This window comes from Mesocricetus auratus, unplaced genomic scaffold (assembly GCF_017639785.1).
Source record: "Mesocricetus auratus isolate SY011 unplaced genomic scaffold, BCM_Maur_2.0 Super-Scaffold_4256, whole genome shotgun sequence".
Taxonomy (NCBI): domain Eukaryota; kingdom Metazoa; phylum Chordata; class Mammalia; order Rodentia; family Cricetidae; genus Mesocricetus; species Mesocricetus auratus.
In genome coordinates this window covers 3707999-3729355 of record NW_024429182.1, presented here as the reverse complement: position 1 = coordinate 3729355, position 21357 = coordinate 3707999, and the positions used below count along the sequence as shown (strand labels likewise).

Below are 21357 nucleotides of genomic sequence, written 5' to 3'. Positions count from 1 at the left end.
AAAAAAAAAAAAAGTATGTATGTTTAGAAGTTAGCGCAATGTTGTCTATTTCTGGTTCGTTATCAGGCTAAAATAAACTGTTGCGGGTGTGTGGGCAGGGCACAGACACAGGAGGGAACACCTGGACTCCCAGGAAGCAATGACAGGCCGCATGTTGCCGCTCAACGCTATTCAAAGTGTGGTGTTCAGATTAGTGTTCTAGGTAAAAATATGAATCCAACAAATGCAAGCCCCTGGCATCGCAGAAACCTGTGTTTTAGAAGGATTTCCAAGTTCATGGTGTGCTTTGGAGTTTAAGAAAACATTATGCCATCCTGGAACCATCACTCTGTAACTGATAGAAGCAGAAGCAGAGATCCACAGGTAAGCCCTGAGTCAAACTCCTGGAATCCTGTTGCAGAGAGGAAGGAGTGATGAGCAAAGGGGTCAAGTCCACGCTGGGAAAACCCACAGAAACAGCTGACCTGAACAAGTAGGAATTCACAGACCCCAGTCTGACAGCTGGGGACAGCATAGGACCTAACCAGGCCCCCTGAATGTGGGTGTCAGCTAGGAGGCCAGGGCAGTCTATGGGACCTCTAACAGTGGAACCAGTATTTATCCCTAGTGCACGAATGGGCTTTGGGAGTCCATTCCCTATGGAAAGATTCTCTCTCAGCCTAGATATATGGAGGAGGGCCTAGGTCCTGTCCCAAATGATGTGACAGACTTTGATGATCCCCCATGGAAGGACTCACCCTCCCTGGGAGTGAATGAGGGATGGGATGGGGGCTTGTGGGGGGAATGGGGGGACGGGAGGGAGAGGGAACTGGGATTGGTATGTAAAATAAGATTGTTTCTAATTTAAATAAAAATTCATAAAATAATAAAAAAGGAAAACATGTGTAGCTGATCCCAACCTGGGCAGATTTCTCAAGGAGATGGAGTCATCACTTCATTCCTCTGGTGCTTAAAATAGACCCAGCCAGCCTGGTAAATGGCTTCGTCCATAAAATGCTGGCTGTGCAAGCATGAGTACCTGAATTTGATCCCCAGAAGTCACACCAAAAAGTTGGATGTAGTGGTGTTCGCTTGTAAATCCAGTGCTGGGGAGGCAGAATCAGACAGGTAGACCCTGGGGGTTACTGGCCAGCAAGCCCAGCTGGCTGAGTTCTAGGCCAATCTAAATGGACAGCATCCTGGGGAATAATACGCCCCATGGCCTCTGCGTCCATACACACAGACATGAACACCCACAGACAAACACAAAACAGTAAGCCAATCAGGTCTACTTCATGAGATTCCTTTTGCAATTAGGCAAGACGTTAATGTCTCTGGCCTCCAGTTTGACATTCAAGGATGGTAGTTGCCGTATGTCTCTGTTCTGCCATGTACCAGCTGTTGAACCACAGGCAAGTAGTTGAGCGTCTCTTCCTATATAAAGGAGAACCATATCTTTTATACTCAGCTCATGATGTGGCTGTAAAAACCAGTTGAAATTGTGTGCTGAAGGCTGTTTCTGCTCTGCATAAGGGCTACGCACATATAAAGGGTTGATGAGACCACATTAATGGTTTAACGCTCGGAGTGAGCAATGCAATCGACCCTGATCTAAGCCCCCAGCAGCACACTGCCTGCTGTCCAACTGCTTGCAATTGGCATGTGAGCACAGGTATCTGACTCATGAGGACTGGCCAAGGACACAAATGTAGATGCTCCCTCCCCCTGCCCTGCTCTCTGCTAAAGCTTTATCAACAACCCACTAGTTTTATAGTTATTGACTTTCAACCATTCTGACTCTAGACTGGGCAATCTAGGTTTTCAGCACCCCAAACAGAGCTATATTTCTGCGAAGGATTCATGTTGCCCAAGCTCACAGTCATATATATCAGAATACATATTAATTTATGGTGAGGAGAGTTGCCCCTGGGCATTCCCACAAAGGAATGCAAAAGGAGCTAGTTAAATATTTTGAATGTTTATGACGTTAGACTAAAGGGACACTACTCATTTCCACAGTGGAGATACAATGTCTTAAGGAAGACATGGGTGAGTGGTTAGGCAAGGCCATGCTTTCTCTTCACTCTTAAATGGACATTGTCCTTTCAGAGACTCTCCCCTCACGGCATGACTAAGGCTGACTGTGCCTTCGTAACTTCTTAATAGTCTTACCCTTTCATGACTGCAACTGTGTTCACGAGTGTCCATTATCTTCAGAAGAGGCGTGGCATTGTTTGTTTTGTGGTTTTTTTTTTCCCCCAGTGCTGGAGAGCCACCCTACTAAACTACATCCTCAAACCCAGGTAGATATTTTCAGAGTGTTAAACCACCTGCATGAGGCTCCTTTGGATAGATCTTAAAAAGGCAAAAGTGTATGCCTTCCCCAGATCTCCTAAGTCAAACTCTCTATGGTGGGGCCCAGGGAGCTACAATGGAGTCAGATTACTAGATAATTTATACACTTCAGTGTGAGGACTGGAGGTTCCTTTTCACAGCTCCGCTGATTACAAAACATGTGGACTTGTGGACTCCCAGCTCATGGAGCATTTAAGTTCCTGGTTCATGAGGCGGTTCCTTTGCTGCACTTGTGTTTGCCATGGACGATACTATGGAGCAAATATTTGTGTCCTGTCTCCTGTTCAAACATTGTAATACGCATTCCCAGTGGGCCGATGTTAGGGAGTGGCGCCTTAGGAGGTAACGTGGTCATGAGGATGGAGAGATTCTGAGTGGGAATCTGGTACCTCACAGAGAAAACAGTGCGTGTCCTCTGCTCTTCTGCAGGGAGGAGTCGGCAGTCTGCAAACTGGAAGAGAGACCCTGGGAAACCTGATGTGCTGTTCCAGCCTCCAGGTTGAGTACCAACATCTCTGTCACCACGGTACTAAAACAGCCTGAGAGGGCAAGGGAGAGTGTTACCAGACACAAAGGCCACTGCCACAGGTTTACAGCTGTTTAGGAAGACTAAATGCCACCTCTCCCCTCTTTCAGGAAGAGCTCCCCTGATACTATTATTTCTGGTGGTGGGATCAGAAATGGAATTTGTTTCATGTGACGTCTCACTACTCGAGGTTGCATGGGTTTATTACAGGAATACGTTTTTTAAGAAACATTTCTGACTTTTGTTTGTGGTGTGTGTGTGTGTGTATGTGTGTGTGTGTGTGCTATAGTGCTCACCACACTTCACAGGTGGAGGTCTGAAGAGTTGGTTTTTGCTGTCCATATATGATCTCGGGAATTGAACTCAGGCCAGTGTCTTTACGCTGGCCCAGGAATACGCTTTGAGTGGAGACGGCTTAAGCGCGGGTGAACTTGGCTCCCGTTAGCTCTGTTGCACTTGGGGAAGGGGAGGAAAAAGTACTGCTGGAGCCCAGTAGGAAGAACTGGGGTGCGTTAAACTCTCCTCAAGACACAGGGCAGTCCCTACAACGAAGCGTCGTCTGGCTGAAAAGGTCAGCAGTGCCAAAGCAGGGTCCAACTCCCCCCCCATGCTGTCTCCACCCTAGTCGATGGCTGCCCTCTCAGAACCACGATTCTTCCAGCCCCCAGCAGTCTGTGGAGAATTTTTTTAAAGGGTTGAATCATATTAATGTCAAAGGAAAAGAATAAATTCGCATGAAAGCTTGGGGCGTTTTTTAAAAATAATGTTTTGCCTTTCACGTACCAGGAGCTCCATAAAAAATGTTTTAATTAAATAGTGAGTAGATTAAAACATTAGTTTCACATGTGTTTTAATAAATAACAGGAAGATGGCTTCTCACATATACATAACTTGTGTTCGTCCTGAGTAGATTGTCAAACGACTGCAGGCTTCTTTCTCTGAGCGGCTTCAGTGCTGATGCCTTTAACAAAGAAAGGAGAGTGGGTTTCATCTGCTGGAAATGTGAGGCTGATAGAAGTCAGACCCATCCAACCCCCAGATTTATTAAAAGAATTCAAAGAATTTCAGAAAAAAAATCCATGTGGCTTCAAGGTTAATGTGTAAGATTTACAGACACTGGGGAAAAAACTCACGGACTTAAAAAAAATTATAAATTTCCTGCATGCCTCTAAATTAGAAAGGAAGCTCAAGCAGGTTAATTATAAAAACCCTGATTTAACAGGCTTTTATATCTGCTTTCTGCTGCAACCAGCATTTAATCAGCAATATTTAAGGAGAGATTATAACGAAGGGGGAGTTCTGAAGCCAAATTTGCTTTATTGTGCATGTCCAGGTCAAATGCTAAATCTCCTGTCTGCAAATGGGATCCTTGGATAGTTTGATAGCCACGAAGAAACTGGAATAGAAGGAGAAGTACAGACGAGATTTAATTTTATAGAGTGTCAATGGTAGTGAGAGATCAGGAAGACTACAATAAGTTAAAAGAACGAGTAGCTAGGGACCAGGGAGATGACTCAGCTGGTAACACACCGGCCGGGCAGGTCTGTAGACCCGAGTTTGAGTCCCCAGCACCGTGCAAAGGCTAAATGCAGCAGTGCGTGCCTGTAAACCCGGCACTGGGACTGGGGAAACTAGCTGGAATCCGGGACACTTGCTGGCCGGCCAGACTTGCAGAATCAATAAGCTCTAGGAAATCCTGCTTCACATAGTAAGCGGAAGGCAGTGGAAGAAGATACCCAACCCATGCTTGCACATGTTTGCACACCCACATGAACATGTACATATGTCATATAGACACATAGATACACACACACATACACACACACACACACACACACCATCTAATGGGTTCTCATTGTCCCAGCAAAGCAAAGGTTTCACTTTTCCGACACATCTTACTAACTGCTTTCCAATTCTTCAGCCCCAGCTAACCAGAACCAGAGAGACGCAACGGTCCCAGCAGAGTCACTGTGTGACTGTCAAACGTCCCCCCTGGAACTCACACGCCACACTTCATCACCCGTGTTCCCCTCAACACACTTATCTCTAGAGCTCCCACGAAACACTCACAAACCTTCGAACACCCAATGATGACCTTTCCAGTCCCAGGTTTCGAAACCCCTCCCCGACAAATGGCCAGGTCTGTTACAGTGTTACCCCACTCCCGGTGCCAACTTCTGTCTTAATTAGAGCTACTACAGCTGAGATGAAAGACCATGACCAGAGACGACTTGGAGAGGAAAGGGTTTATTTCTCCCGCAGCTCCCTGTCACACTTCATCCTGGAGAGCAGGCAGAAAAAGAACTCAGGCAAGATAGGACCCTGGAGGCAGGAGCTGATGCTGAAGCCACGGAGGGGAGCTGCTTGCCGTCTTGCTCCCCATGGATTGCTCAACCTGCTTTCTTATAGAAGCCAAGACCACCAGCCCTGAGATGGCCCCACCCGCCATTAGCTGGGCTGTCCTGAATCACTAATTTTGAAAATGTTCTACAGGCTTGCCTACAGATCAGTCCCATGGAGCCGTTTTCTCAACTGAGGCTCCCTCCTCTCAGAGGGCAATAGCTTGTGTCGCATGGGCATAAAAATAGCCAGCACATCAGGGTATTTTTATCGCTGCGACTGGAAGAGAAACTAGGACAGAGATCAAGGCCAGCCTGGGCTACATGAGACCATGTGTGGCTCAAAAACCTCCAAAACACAAATAGAAAACTGAAATTCCAAATCCTTCCCTCTTCAACTCAGAAAACAGAGACAAAAGCCCAATAAATCTCTCAAGGGCTCCGGCCGTCCTAGCGTGGAAGCTCCTTAGCGTAAACCCCAGTCTCTGACCTCAGTCAGAAAGAATGAGTGCCCTTTCCAAGCCCTAGTGCTGACACTGGAGAGCATTGGTTCCCCTCGCTAGCCTTGTCTAAACATCCATGCCTTCCACTGGTGCCCCAAGCTCATCCATCTTCAGTCTCTAAAGCCTTCTCGAGCCCGGTAAATGTTGGATGGATGAAACTGCGGCTTTCTATTACCGGCCTGCTGCACTTTGAGAGCGCCCACTTAGCACCAGTAATTCTCTACCTGGGGGTCGTGACCCCTTTGGGGTCAAAATGACCCTTTCACAGAGGCCTGGGGACTGCTGGAAAATATACATATTTGCATTATGGTTCATAACAGTAGAGAAAATCACAGTTACGAGGTAATAACAAAAATGGTGTTACGGTTGGTGGGAGTTAGCACAGCATGAGGAACTGTATTAAAGGGTTGCAGCGTTAGGGAGGTTGAGGACCCTAACCCTTCATGAGCCAGGATAGCATACGATTTGTCTTTCAAGTTACTGTTTGCACGGATGCTCCTCCCACAAATGAATGCTCCATGAATGTTATTAAACCCAGTGCAGCGTTATGCTCTGCCTCCCGATGAGGTTTCATCGATGTATAGCGATGAGCTCTACAGACCGACAATTTTCTTTTAAACAGACAAATGTGTGAAGATTTGGGTTATGTAAGATCCCATATGTAGCCGGGCGTTAATGGCGCATACCTTTAATCCCAGCACCCGGGAGGCAGGGGAGGCAGAGGCAGGCGGATCTCTGTGAGTTCGAGGCCAGCCCAGTTTACAGAACGAGTTCCAGGACAGCCTCCAAAAACAATACAGAGCAACCGTGCCTCGGGAAAGAAAAAATAAGATCGCATATGTATTTATAGCTAATATTGTTTTGTTGCTGTTGTTCTTCCTTTAAGGTAACATTTTCTCTTATTCTAATAGTAATTCGCATTAATCACAGACACCCTAGAAACCCAAAATGGTACCATACATCCTAATTATTTTCTTTCTCCTGAGACAGATTCTCATGTAACCCAGGCTAGCCTCCTCTGGCAACATAGCTGAGGGTGGCTTTGAGAGGCCGCATCCCACCTACGCCCTCTGGGTCATGGGTGTGTACCACCGTGTTCTGTTGGCATAAGGAGAATCAAAGCGCTGTCCCAGCTAAGCCACAGCCCCAGGCCCTGGTTTCTCTCTAATGCTTCAGGAACAAATGCAAGGAGTATAGAGCAAAGGGTATAGAGTATTGAGAAGCATGGCTGACTTAAGTTATCCAGCTAGGCAGTTGCTGGACCAGGTGATCTTGCAGATGGCACACCAGTCAGAGCGGGAGTTATTTGCCAATCACACACACGGCGAGTAAGGGGCCTGGTAAGATACCGGAACCCGGTTTCTCATCTCCAGCAAAGAGTTAAAGAGGGAAGTGCTAAGACCTAATGCCATCCCACTAGAAGGGCATTTATTTCATTACTACAGTAAGCCACATGGTAAGTCACAAGGGGGGTTTTCATTCTTCTAATATGTCTCTACTGTGTTTAGAATCTGATAAAGCCCTTATTAGAATTCATCTCTTTAAGAAGAAAAGGAACCGTGGAACTAAAGAGAGGGTTGGAATAATCCATTAATTATATCCGTTAAGCTTCGGTTACAGCTAACAAGGAGAATCACATGACTGCGGCGTGTGCTTGTTCTGAACAATGAGGAACACGAGGAGAGATAAGATTCAGGGCGAACATGTCCTTCAGCAGCGCCCTGTAGGCAGTGGGGATGAAAGTCATTAAAAGAAAATTTGATTGAGGTATTTTAGTAAACAAAAGAGCTCATGGCTTTGCTATCAGGAAGCATGTTGTTAATGCGGCGCTGCTGTTCAGCCTGCCGAGAAAATGTTTCTTCAGGCTTCTCCTCTCTTCACCCTCATCCTTTTCAAACAAACAAACAAACAAACGAAACATTGAAGACGATGGTCCTATGTTATTTGCTTCACAAGAAACAGGCTGTTGCATTGTGCTTGGAACAGCTTACTCTGGCCTTGACGCGTGTGTGGAAGGGAGCCCGTATGGTGACCAGGCGGCCCCTAGGAAGGAGCAAGGAGGGACTGGTGCTGAGAAAATGAACAGGCAGGAAGACAATGCCCGCGTGGTAAAAAGTAAATAACTTCTGCAGACAATGCAGCCTCCACACCATTTCCTTAGCACCGACAGACCCTGAAACTATGGCAGCACCAGGGTACCATGTACGCATTGCCTTTCTGGTATCTTTATTTTAGACTTTTGAATTTTTACATGCAAGCTTGTATTGTCTTGAAGTTATACTGGCTATAATGTTTATTAAAATATGGAGCATTATATATGGAATATATTTGTGGAACACGTGTATGGAATATATTTATATTCTGTGGGCTGGGGCTGAACCACAGCACTCTGTTAACTTGGATTTAGATTCAGTGTACTTAATTTTTGAGACCAGATCTCACTACGTAGCTTTGACTGGCTTGGAACTCACTCCTTAGGCCAGGCTTGGCTTCAGATTCATAGAGATCCACCTGCCTCTGCCTCCCCGGGTACTGGAATTGAAGGTGTGTCCCACCATGATGAGTTAGAATAGTCTTCTGAATGTAAATACAAGATGTTAGTATGGAGTGAAAATTAAAACAGGGTAATTTAAAAATACCATATGCACTCCAAACTGCACGTTGGATCACCATAGAGGACTGAAAAGAAGCGTCTGTGCGGGGTTGAGGTCAAGGGAGATCAGTTACAAGGCTCAAGGATTTTTACCTCTGAGAAAGCGGGAGATCCAGGTAAAAAATGTTTTGGTAGAGCTGGGTTCCTGTGCTGTAAATGAATCCCACGCTATCCCCGTGGGCACACACAGGGAAGGCCTACCAATCCCCTCAAGCTGGACAGGGACCTCAACAAGCCTGTCCTGACAGCCTAATGCTTGAAAACTGTTGTTTAATGGTCCAGTTTCTCCTTCCCAGCATGGGAGGAGATTAACCGCTCTGAAGAGTGGTGTCTGTGATTGTCGGCACAAAGAAACATCACGGGTGTTGACTTTGGTCTCGGCTAAGAGGGCCCTGAAGAGGATACAGTTTTCTCTTTGCTTTAAAAAAAATGATTTATTTGTTTTGTTTTATGTGAATGAGTGTTTTGCCTGCATGCATGCACGGGCGCCATGTGCCTGCATATCTGGTGCCTGAGGAGACAGTGTTGGATCCCTTGGGGCCTGGGTCCTCAGCCGAGCCGTCTCTGCAGCCCGGGATGCCGTTCTACACAGCGGCAGACAGGAGGCGGAGGTGCCCTCGGCACAGGAGGAGTGGGCAGACCACCGGAGCCTGCCTTCCTGTTCTGATGAGTTGCAGTTTGTTCATCGAATTCCGTTGTCACCATTGACTGAGAGTAGCAAGACGTCATTGGTCGGCATTCCCAGCAATGGCATCAGAAACAAATGACCCCAGTGTCCCACGAAGGGACACAGGAGCACAGGGAAAGCGGCGCCGTGATGCAAGTCCCTTTTTCCGAAAGGGTGTCCCTGAACCCAGAGAGGCCCGGGTTAGGGTGTCTTTTGCTCCTGACACCGGTGGTGACTGCGTGACTCATCCTCTTGGCGGGAGCTCGATTCCAAGTCTGGTGACACAAGCCGGTCACGCAAAGGAGATAGGAAGACCAGGAAACATGAGCTCTTACTGGGCTGCCCACACTGACAGAAACAGGACAACCAAGAGCCTTGTCTTTCCAAGGGTGTGTCTAACAACTACTATGTTCTCTCTCTCTCTCTCTCTCTCTCTCTCTCTCTCTCTCTCTCTCTCTCTCTCTCTCTCTCTCTCTCCTCACTGGTGTGTGTGTGTGTGTGTGTGTGTGTGTGTCTGTGTGTGTGTGTACATGCGCGGGTGTGCACACCCAGATGACACACACACACACACACACACACACACACACACACACACAACACACCCCCGCCATACAGACCTTGAGCAAGTCCAGTTGGTTCCCTTCTTCTCAGCTTCCTCTTGTCCTCCAGCGAGAGGCTGGAAGAAGAGAATCCCTGGGGTAGAGAGGGAAATAAAAAGAAAAGAGAGGCAGATTCTCCTTCCTGGACTCCAGGGTCTTCCTTGCCGCAGAACAGAGGGTTGGGAGAGTGAAGAGCTGTTTCTTCTAGAACTGGAAGTGCAGTGCTGTGTCATTTAAATATACTTGAACTTTTGACTATTTAGGTGGGGGCATTTGTTAAACCTAGACCATGTTTTATAGCTCAAAATGGTTAGGGAATTCCTTTTCTAAGAGGATCATGAAAAGTGTGTGTGTGTGTGTGTGTGTGTGTGTGCTGGTTTGTTTCAGCAGAGATGGCTGTAACTCACAAGCAACAAGGGGGAGGGGAAAAATAGAAAAAAAAAAAAAGAGAAAAGAAGCATAAATCTAATTTGAGGTTAGGAATGTAGCTCAACTATTGGCTGTTCACCTAACTGTCCAAAGGCAGGAGTTGAATCCGGGGTGCCAGACAAGGCAGGTGTGGTGGTCTGTAACCCTAGCGCTTAGGCAGAAGGTGAAGGACCAGGAAGAGTTCAAGGTCATCCACCACTACAGTGATGCCTCAAAACAAAGCAGATACACTAGTGTCAGTGCTCAGATATGACGACCTGAGGACTGCCACATGTGTGGAGGGGAGGCTAAAAAGAAGGAAAAAAAGAAAAGAAAGATTTCCTTGTGTTTTCCCTCTTCTCTTTGGGAGAGTTAGTATCAAAGCTGAATCGAAAACCCAATGGGGGAGTATCTGTGTATTCAAGTCCAGGACACATCACGTAACCAGTGAATCACGGTATCTGTTATTTCCAGTGACGTGCTGGCTTTTTCCTCCTCCTAAACTAACAAATTAGTTTTCCTCGGAACCTTTCAGTTTGCTTTTCAAGACTAAGCTTTCACCTTGAACGGCTATCAGCACCAAAGATTGCCGTGAGCGGTTCTTCTCAAGATGCCCTCGGTCTTGCAGGGGGGGGGCGGATTCTGTGCACCAGCGGACTATCTTCTGTCTTAGCACCTGCGTCCTGATATTCTCTTTATATTTTGAGGGGTTTTGTTAACAGAGAAGCTGCTGTGGTTGAAGGACATATCAGAGAATAGAGAGCACGGTTTTATATTGAAGGAAGATCCCTGACTTTGGAGGCTCACTTTTCCCCTGGAAGTGTCAAAGAGCTCTCCACAATAGGGCTGACAATTTTTCTGTAAAGTCATTGTTTTCTTTCTCTTGCTCTAAAAGGAAGGTGTGTAGACGATGCTGGGGGATGACTAGCAGTAAGACTGAGTACCGCTCTTGCAGAACTAGGCTCTAACAGGCATAGCAAGTGGTTCACAGTCTTTAACTCCAGTTCCAGGGGATCCAGGAGGGCACTCACACTCAAGCTCACATACCTACCCACAGACATGCACACAGCTAAAATAAAATAAATCTTTAAAGAGAAAAAGGTAAACCTTAAAATATGATGGTGAGCAGTCATGAAACTGCTTTCTTTTCCTTTCCAAATTCCTCAGAAACCTGTGTACAATTACGTGTGCATTTTCTGCATGGATCAGTTTTTTGTTGTTATTTTTTGGTTTTGTGGGGTTTTTTTTTTTTTTTTTTGTCTTTTGCCTCCCTCCTGGAAAACCTGAAGCTAGGACTAATGTTAATTTTAGCTACACAGAGATGCCGAAGGGTGCTATGTTCCTAACCACACACCCAATCATATAATCCTATAGTTTACTTTGTTTTGCAAAGAGTCCATTTTCTTGGTGTACAGTGATTTGTTATTCACAGTTTCCCTGCCTTCATATTGTCAAGGGAAACATTGCGGAAATTTTAAAGAAGACTGTAGGCAATGTTTTCATCCTTGAATCTTTGGAGGGTTATAAAAACAAAAGATTACTGAACCTGGGAGGAACCAATCGTGAAGATATTACATCTGAGTATAAGCAAGATTTCCTCTTGGATCGTTAAGTTATAGAAGAGAGAGAAAGCATTCTGGGAGTTGGAGAAAGGTGGGTAATATCTAAACCAAACGAGTAATGCTTTTATAGTTCCCCTTTATCGACAGCAGTTGGATTTAATAGACTTTTCTCACATTCCAAACATAAAGATTTTCTGACTGTGCACCAGGCATTTTAAGGAGAAAGCGCATAGAATGAATCAAAAATTCAAAACTGTTCTTTTGGGGTAGTGAGTGCAGGGGATTCAGGCAAGGGTCTTGTGCACAATAAGCATACACTCTGCCTTGTAGTTCTACACTCCCAGAATCATATGAAAAAGCAAATGATCACAAAGGAGGAATCAATCTACTTTCCCTCTCCCCTGCTCTCTCCTTTCTGCCTTCTTCTATAACCCAGGTCCCCATGGAGGGGGACATCTGGGCAATCCAAAGGCAGTGACTGTGGAACTTCCTCCTCCACAACTTAGTCTCAACCCTTGACTTTGGGTGTCGTTTTATGTTCGGGTCCTGCGACCTGACGTATCAGACTGGATGACAAGTGTTTATCCCATCCTAGGCCTTGGGACCTGGTGTATCAGACTAGATGACAAGTATCTTTCCAGTCCTAACTCCTGTCATTATCTGGTTGCATTTCTTGTGGTAACTGGGGCACCTTCAGAACTGACTCCTGGGCCGCTCTCTGGTTTCAGCCCACGAGGGAAAGCACTCTGCTGGGCAAGCATTGATCAGCACAGCTAGTCATACAAACTTGGGTAGTTTTCTTCCATCTTTTCCCATCATGCTTTGTTTCCTGAGCATATAGTGTACATTCAGAAAAGTTTTTTTACTACCTTGCCTTTCTATTTAAAATGGCAAAACAATCCTCCTAGTATAGTCTCTGTAATTGTCATGTTTATTACCATAAAATATTATCTAATCAATGCATGAAAATGAATGTGGCCACCTGCCCTGGTGGTGGACATCTGCTCCACACCTCCTGCTGTGGGGGACACGTCATCTCCTCCTACACCGGGGTCTGTATAGAGCTACTGGCCACAGCATTTTCCACTCCCCGTTTTGAGTTACTCGGGGGCAAGAGGGAGACTCACACCAAGCAGTCACCCGTGGTCACTAGATTAAAGGGTCTTGAGCGCCACACCACAGTACTCAAGCGTTGGTAGAAGGTGGGCGCACTCATCAGTTTTCTTGTTGCCGTGGCTAAATATATGCGAAACAGAAAGTTAAGGATATGTACAGCTCAGGATGGTGTGGGGTAGGCGAGCGGTGACTCATCACATAGCGTGTGCAGTCGGGAAGTCGAGAACAGAGAGGACATAGGATGTGGGCCGGGCCACGAAGCGCCAAGGCCCGCCCCCCCAGAGAACTCCATTCGAAGAAGCTTGCCTCTTAAAGCATCCTTCACAGCCTTCAGAGCCGCGCCACCAGCCGGGGTCAAACGTGAGACTGCAGGGGACATTTCCCAGCTGCTCCATGAGCCACTTGAAGACCTGAATCAAAAGGAAAGCCACTCATGAGGCTTCAATACCAAGAATCTTGAAGCTAGATAGACCTTAGTTCTGATTCTTTGTGCCATTCACTAAGGAACGACTTTCCACGATTTTTCCTTACTGAACATAATTAGGCTTGTTTGTGTTCTCTGCCACCAAGAATAGCCATAGATGATAGACAGATTGCAAGCATTATGCTTATCTATATCATTTTGAATGCTCCTGTGACAAATATATGTGAATGTGTGAGGGGGGTATGGTTTCTTAGATATTTTACATCACTTCCCACCAGCGGAATTACTTAGTCAAATAGTATTAACATTTTTTCTGATTCTTAATATAAATTTCCCAAATGCTTCCTAAGAGGATTATACCAATTTACATTTTATAATATATGTTGCTGAAAATATTGCCAAAAATTAGAATCTGTTCAAGAGGACCTTGTAACAGATGATACATTTCAAGTACTTAAAACACAGAGCACAGAGTATTTCCAGTTCAGCACTGGGTCATGACATTGTCTATGTGATCTCGTAGAGTTATGGGCGACCATCTATTGTACCAAATCCAGGTAGGTAAACAGAGTGCTCGCTGAAGTAGCTTATTTCTATCCTAAAAAGCTGACCCTTAGCGTGTTCAATGGGCCCTTTTGTTCAATGAGGTCTCAAAAACTGCCCTACCGTTATTTTATAGCTAGTGAAAGGAAGACTTAAGACTCTGTGAATCTTTTCCCATGAGAGGAGGTGTACAGGGGCTCAAACCAAAGCCTGCATGGCTCTCGAGCCAGCCTTGCAGAACCAAGGAGTCCCCACTTGTCTGCTCCTGCAGAACCCAAAGTGGGCGTGGAGAGTCAGGGTGGAACCTTGACGTCACAACTTAGTAACCATGTAAACTGAGGAACCCACTCAGCCTGTCTGAATCTTTGTCTCCTAATCCTATTAAAACCTCCTCCACCACTTGTAGAACCTTACAAAGCACAGAGAGACAGCGGGGGAGAGGTCTACATGTGAGTGAAGCATGGTTTCTGAGGTAGCAGACACCATTCGTGGGTACCCCTGTGTTGGGGAAGTCTTTTGTCAATAAAGCACTGTTGAGCCAATAGGAATCTAGATAGGTGGGACTAGGAGTCCAGGAGAACTCTGGGAAGGAGAAACACAGAGAGTCGACATGTAACAGCCATGGGGTAGGAAGCCCAGAACTATTCTCCAGTAAGAGAAATACTTAGATTAACAATTATGGGGTAATTACTTAAGTCAGAACTAGCCAGTAAGAAACAAGAAAAGGCCAACAACTTCATAATTAATATAGCCTCCTGTGTGTTTATTTGGGACTGATGCGGCTCTAGAACCAGGGGGGGCGGGAAGGCTTCTCTCAAAGAAAAAGCTTCTCTTAACACCCCTGACCTTGTCAAAGGTCATAGACTCTGGGACGGGAATCTCACTCTTTTGTTTTCTGCTTGAGTTCTGATCATCAGGGTTCTGACAGGACATCAGTGGAAGACCCAGGAGATACAAAACTGAAGACTGTGACCTCACTGTTGTGGCCCCAACCGGCTTACCGCCCTTCCCGGCCAAACGAGAAGAGGACAAGATGGTCACCACTGTCACAAGCAGAGCTGGACACATGGCGCCTCTCCCATGGGACCTGTCACAGCCTGGAGGTGAAGAAGGTTAAAGATAGATTACCCCAAACAACAAAGGCTGTGAGCCACAGGGGGCTAGGCTCCCCCTCCCCCCCCCTCCACAACAACCCTGTGATGACTCTGGATGAAGCCTTGACCAGCTTCATCCAGAGTGGAGACGGGGGCAGCCTCCTAGGCTTCACTTCCCGGGATTCTTCCCCGGCGGCGTCCGAGATTCCGGAGAATAAGGCTTCTTTCCTAACAGCACAGCCTGTTAGTAACAAGAAATCCCTTAGAAAGATTGCAGGGCGTCCTCGTCAACTCTTCTGCCGCCTGCTTGGCTGAGCTGAAGACAGCCATCTGTGGGTGCTGCGGATGACACTGTCATTTCTGCACCCACTCCCTAACTCCCTCCCCATCCCGTGGCCATGAAGACTTTTAAAATATTATTTTTAAAAATTGAAATATGTTTCCTCTCCCATGAAACACAGCTCGGTGTCCTAACTCATGCTCGCTTGTTTCCTGATTACACCCTCCACCCCACCCCCGGGCAACGTTGGGGGTGTTTTCTCTCTCTAAGAGTGTACATGTGACCCCCATTGAACAGCACAGCCCAGTGGGAGGGCATTAGGAGACAGGAGCTAATTGGAACCTTGCGATTAACTGTCATGGATGCCCAGGCCTGTCGATAGTGCTCAATAAAGCCGGAAGGCCAAGTGTTTCCTCCGGCATACTGATGGCTGAATCCCACGTCTCAGGGCAGTACGGCTTTCTAGACAGTTGGTTTCTGAGCGGCGCTCTTGGCTCGTAAGTGGTTAAGGTCCCCCAGGTGCTCTTCAATGGTTCTGGAGAATTCTTCATTATGGCGGAGATGGCACTGCAGTAACAGTTTTCCCTCCAGTATACATAAGCCTCCCTCTGGTCTCATTGGTCCCCACATCAGTTATAGCTGGTCAGCCATCACAGGCATCTCTTCCCAGGCTCTAAGAACAGTAAGTACAGACTCTCTGCTTAAGGGGTGCGGGGAGATGGGTTGCACATCCTTCTCCTTGTCCCATTTAACCTTCCGCTGGCTCCCAACCAAGCCCAGGCCTTATTCACCACGCCTGCCACCATGACGAGCGTGAAGGAGGCTGTTTGGAGCTTCTCTGCTTTCCTCCTTCTGAAGCTCATCTGTTCAACTCCCTTCTTAAAAAAACATTGTATTTTATTTTATGGCATGTGCGTGCATGCGTGCTTGTGTGCGTGTGTGTGCATGTGTGTGTGTGTGTGTGTGTGTGTGTATACACTTGAGTGAAGGTGAGGGAGGAGGGTGTTGGGTCCCCTGAAGCTGGAGTTATAAGAGTTTGTGAACTGCCCTATGTGGGTGTCGGGAACTAAACGTGAGCCCTCTGTGTGCATTACGGATTCTGAACCACCGAGTCCCCTCTGTAGCCCCCACTGTCTCTAGTCAGTTCAGGATGTTGCCCCTCCCCCCAGTAAGTTCTTCCTTTGGCTAAAGTTAGCCAAAGTCTCCCTGCAACCAATACTTAATAAAACACCAGCTTGCGCTGGGTGCACAGTGCTTTCACACTTGTGCAGCTTTTCCTGTCTGGCACAACCAGGACTGGTATGGTATTGGCTTCCTTTATGTGGGTAACTTCTGTTTGTGTGCATGTCTCATCTCCCCAGATAGAGTGCGGTCCTCTTCGGGCTGGCGGACCACCTTCTATCCATCTGTAGACACCACGCAGCAATGCTTTCACAAAGGAAGCACGTGACGTGACATTTCTTGACGGATCATTCTGTTTTCTCCCATGTATCCCCAGTTGTTGCCCATCATTTCAAGCATCTCCGCAGAGGCACCAGAGAGAGCACATGCCTTCACCTACTGTTATGCTTCTCCCCTTGTAGCAGTGAGAAGAGAACCCAGAGAGGCGAATCTGAATCCTGCTTCGATATCAAGGTTTTAGCCTCTGATGTTCCGCGGCTGTGGGGACGACGGCCCCATCGTTTCTTGATCTGTGTGCCCACCCCTAGGCTTCCTATGAGGAACAAACTCCTATAGCAAAGGGGTCGGGATGCGGTGGGGGGGGGGACGCTTTTTCAATTTGATTACAGCAGAATGAGTACCAATTATGTTGGTGTGTGTTTATGACGAGTGCATCTTTATATGTATGAGGAAAAGAAAATGAAAACTAGATTGCCCTGTGTATTATTCAGGACTCTGTGGGTTGCAGGCAACAGAGGCGCAAATTCAAATCAACCTGCCAAAAGGAAAATATGTTGGTCTGTGCAACCTCCAAGGTAGGTCAGGTGGAGAGGGCTTCACTCGGATTAACCCAGCATGGGTCCCTCTCTGTACCTGAGGTGTTAACGGTGCTAGTGGGGTCTTAGTGAGGGGTATAAGTTGAGTTGGGGTAGGGCTGAGCAGACATGGAGAAGGCTACCATGAAGTGTTAAAAGCAATTTCCCAGAGGCAGAGGCAGAGACAGGCGGATCTCTGTGAGTTCGAGGCCGGGCTGGACCGACAGCCTCCAAAACAATACAGAGAAACCCTGTCTCGTAAAACCAAAAAAAAAAAAAAAAAAAGCAATTTCCCTTGAGATTGTCCTATATTTTGTAGGAACGTCTACAAAGTAGCTCGTGGGGGAACATAAACTATGGTGTTTGTGTCTTGAGCTCAGTATCTTTTGCACTTTTGCAGCTCAGGTACTGTTTGTTCCTGAGGCAGCAAATACCTTATTTAAAACAAACAAACAAAAAACTGCTGTACGGCTGCTCCCATCTGGACTCTGCGTGTGGTTCTCTCAATTCCTATTGCTTCAGTCTCCTGATGGTTGTCTTCTCCCAGACCTCCCGAACTAAGGCTTCCAGCTTTGGCTTTGTTTTCATCCTGAAGAGGAACATCTTCAGATGGTGCTGGACCAAATAAACTGCAGCCACCAAATCCTGCACTTAGAGTCCTTCACCCTAGCCCACCCAAGTCCAACGCTCAGAAAGCAAGAGACCTAATTCAGAGCAGGCATTCTAGAAGTGGACTCTGTGGGCGATGTGTCGCTAATTAGTCACATTTTGGAACTAAAGCATTTGCCTTACTGAAACCACTACCAACCAACCTAGCCACTTACACACCGTGGTGGGGCTTCCTGTAAGTGGGGTAGTCTAGAGATCTATACTTCGGACAGTTCACGTAGTCTCCTAAATGTCTGAGGAGGTTTGCGTATGACATTGTCATATCCAAGGAGCTCATTTATTATGTATGGCTGAATATGGCTAGTCTCGCCCCTGGATCTCGTTGACATTTGATGGCCAGATTCACAGAACTGAGAGGTCGTAGGATTTGTAGGAGATGTTTGGCTCCCGGGGACTGAGAACACATGAATGGATTAACACTTGACAGTGGCGGTGAGCTGTAGAAGGTGGGTCTATCTGTGGGACTTTGTGCTCACAGACACTGCCTTGTCCCTCTACTCTGCTGCCATGCCCTAAGGCAGCACACAGCCCTCACCAGACTATGCCTCTTGGGTTACTTACTGTGCTGCTTAGGGAGTCACCTGAGAGATCGCCCTGTGGGCGTGCCTGTAAGGAATTACCTTGATTAGGCTAATTGTCGTGGGAAAGTAGGCAGCTCCATTCTCTGAGCTTGGGTCCAGACTGCATACAAAGCAGAAAACAGGGTTAACACTAGCATTCTTTGCTGTCTCCTTCCTTGACGGGCCCAGTATAACCAGCTGCCCCAAGTTCCTACCGCCATGGCTTCCCTGCTCTGATGGACTCAGAGCCAAAACAACCCTCTCTTCCCAAGTTCTTTTGTCAGGACTTTTTATCCCAGCAGCAAACAACGTCACCCAGCCTTTAAACCTGTGGGCAGAACAGACTCTTCCTTCATAAATCAGCCAGTTTCTGACACTCAGTTACAGCATCAGAAGTGACCTGAGGTGTACACGCACACACATACACACACACACACACACACACACACACACACACACACACACACGTACGTAGTACACCCTCAGAAGATTGAGCTGTCTATTCAGTGCAGCCAGCCTCCAATCCTTCTGGAATCACGCATGTTTTCTCCTGAGTCCCCAAGCCATCTCCTGCAGAATTAGAGTTCTGTCTGCTCAGCTAGCTCCTGCCCTGGGAGCCCCAACGCCTGTGGTAAACTACAGGAGAGAAATGAAGAGAAAGGGTGAGATTTTCAGATTAAACCTTGCCTCTTTTTTGTTTTTAAACAAGCCCCTAGTTTTTAACCGCATAATTATTTTGCATCCGCTGATAATTTGGGCAATTTTCCCTGTAAGTCATTCACACACGGTCCCCTCCCATGCTGAACTCAGCTGCACTACTACCACATATCTGTCTATTAATGAGAGCCGTGCTTCTTGAGTGTAAATGTTTTATGCGCTCTAAGGCTCTCAGCTTACACATCAAGGGGACGTTGAACAATGAGACACGGAAACCTCTTCCTTATGACACTCGAGTATAAAGAATCCGCTGGGTTAGGTGAAATAGACTGATCTGTCAATTTCTGAACTCGGTTCTAACAAGGAAGTCATTATTAGCCAGGGAACAAAAGAGTACTTTCTATGCAATTAATAGAACAGGTCGGCTTTGCTCAATATGGAAACAAAAGAAACCACTCAAGAAACACAGCATTTCTTTAATCAAGCAATTGCGATTCTACGGAAGAAGACACTTTAGGGTTTTTTTTTTCCTTTGTGATGGGAGCTGCCCTTGACTCAAGTGGGCAAGCAGTGTGGACCTCTGGGGTTTGCACCTGTACAGAGAATTGGTTTTTATCGCAAACACCCGAATGGCGCAGGTGCTGAATGGAGGGACCCAGCCTTCTCATAACTTGATGGTGCTTTATCCAGGAACTACCTGGTTCAACTCATTAAATGTGCCAGGGCCCAACACGGGTAATTGTCCTCTCGTCTGAGATCCATTTATCTGCAGGGAATTAAATATTCAACTTCATGCCTTCTGGGATAAAAATCAGTCTTACTCTAAAGCTCTTTCAGAGGAAAGAGTTTGGGTTCTTTGGAGAACTTCCCTGCCTCTTACCCAACCCCACTCCATTGTTAACTCTGTCGATAACCCAAGGAGACCTATAAGGGGTTGTATCTTGTCCCGTTTCCAGAAGAGGGGAGCAAAGCATGTGTGGCAAGCCTGACCTCACAGAGGTTTATTAATGCTCATAACTGTGAAGACCTTTCAAGGAAAACACACACACACTCACAAACACACACTCACACACTCACAAACACACACTCACACACACACACACACACTTGTACTAGCAACACTATGGTGCTTAGCCACAAACAGCCGGTTCATGCCGTGTTGCCTGGGACGCTGAATCCAGCATCCCCTTTAGACAGCCAAAGCGAAGGACTTTGATTGTGAAAGTGCATTAGCTTGTGATTAACCGTTGGATGAGGGCCAGTTAAATTTTTAAATCGGAATGAATCTGCTGACTCAGGCCCCTCAGCAGCATAATGGACAGCCCTGGAGCTTTCATTAAAAGGGTTTCTGGTAACTGATGTCTAGAGAAATGAGTTGACATACGATTCGCTCAACTACTCGGCTTTCGTCTGAAACAGAATATGCGATTTTGGAATCCAAACAGTCTCTTGAAAATTTGCAGGTAAAATTAAATTCGGGGAAGATGACACTTAAATACTCCAAGGGGGGGGGGGGGGGCTCCAGCGGCTTTGCGGCTGTCTCTTTATCCCTTTGAAGCTTGTATTTAATTATGTTTATTGCATTTAAGTGCTGCTGGAGTCACAAATCTGCTGATAACAGAAATCTGGAATGGCTTGTGGGAGGTTCTCAGGATGTAGCGGAGACGGGTGTGATCTGAATATTATTTTTAACTGTGGGTCCTCTTCGAGCTCCACCTTCTCATTTTCGTCAATTTTTTTTTTCTTTTCTTCATCGCTAATAGGAACAAACTGTGACTTTGCAGAAAGCCGGACTCAGGAAAAGCTGATAAAAACTCCTTGGCCCGGGAGGCAGCACCACAAATTAGCATCAGGGACTCTACACTTTAGGCTGCAGCCTGATGCAGCCACTCTCCTGTGGTAGGGACCCTAGAGATGTCCGGGGTTCTCTTTGGTGTCTTACGAGAGAATGTGAAAGACAGGGTTAGCTCTCTTTCCCAGCCCAGAGGGGGGTTTTGTTAAATTTCTAAGATGATCAGTCCCAGAGGAGAAGGGGGGACAGTAGCTACTTTGAACATAGATGAGTCCCTTGCAGTCAACGCTCCTTGGGTAGCCTGTCTTTCCAACTAAGTTGTGAGTACCTTAAAGGCAGCTGTATATTTTTGGCATGTCTTTGTTTCTGTTTGTTCGTTTATTGAGATGGCGTTTCCTTAAGTGGGACAGGCTGGCCTTGAACTCGCGGTTTGCCTGCCTCTGCATTTTTGAGGGCTGGGACTACAATGTGTGCCGTTCCCTCTGTCCAGCAACTAAATCTTTAGTTCTCTCCACCGCCTCCCCCCCCCCTCCCCTTTTTTTGGCCACTCCTCTGCCATTTCAGAAAATTCAGCAAACCAGTTTTCAGTTGGTTTTAATTGTTTTTCTGAAACAATTGACACTTTCAGCTTGTTCATCCTCGTCCGTGAGCGTTG

General features: G+C 46.6%; 1 long non-coding RNA gene across 1 annotated transcript; it reads left to right on the top strand.

Annotated features, from left to right (window-relative positions):
- The first annotated feature begins 13466 nt into the window (after positions 1-13466).
- LOC121134237 lies at positions 13467-16837 on the top strand. Its single transcript, XR_005871292.1, has 3 exons — positions 13467-14123; positions 14579-14777; positions 16547-16837. It is a non-coding gene; the product is annotated as an uncharacterized LOC121134237 (long non-coding RNA).
- The last annotated feature ends 4520 nt before the right edge of the window (positions 16838-21357 follow it).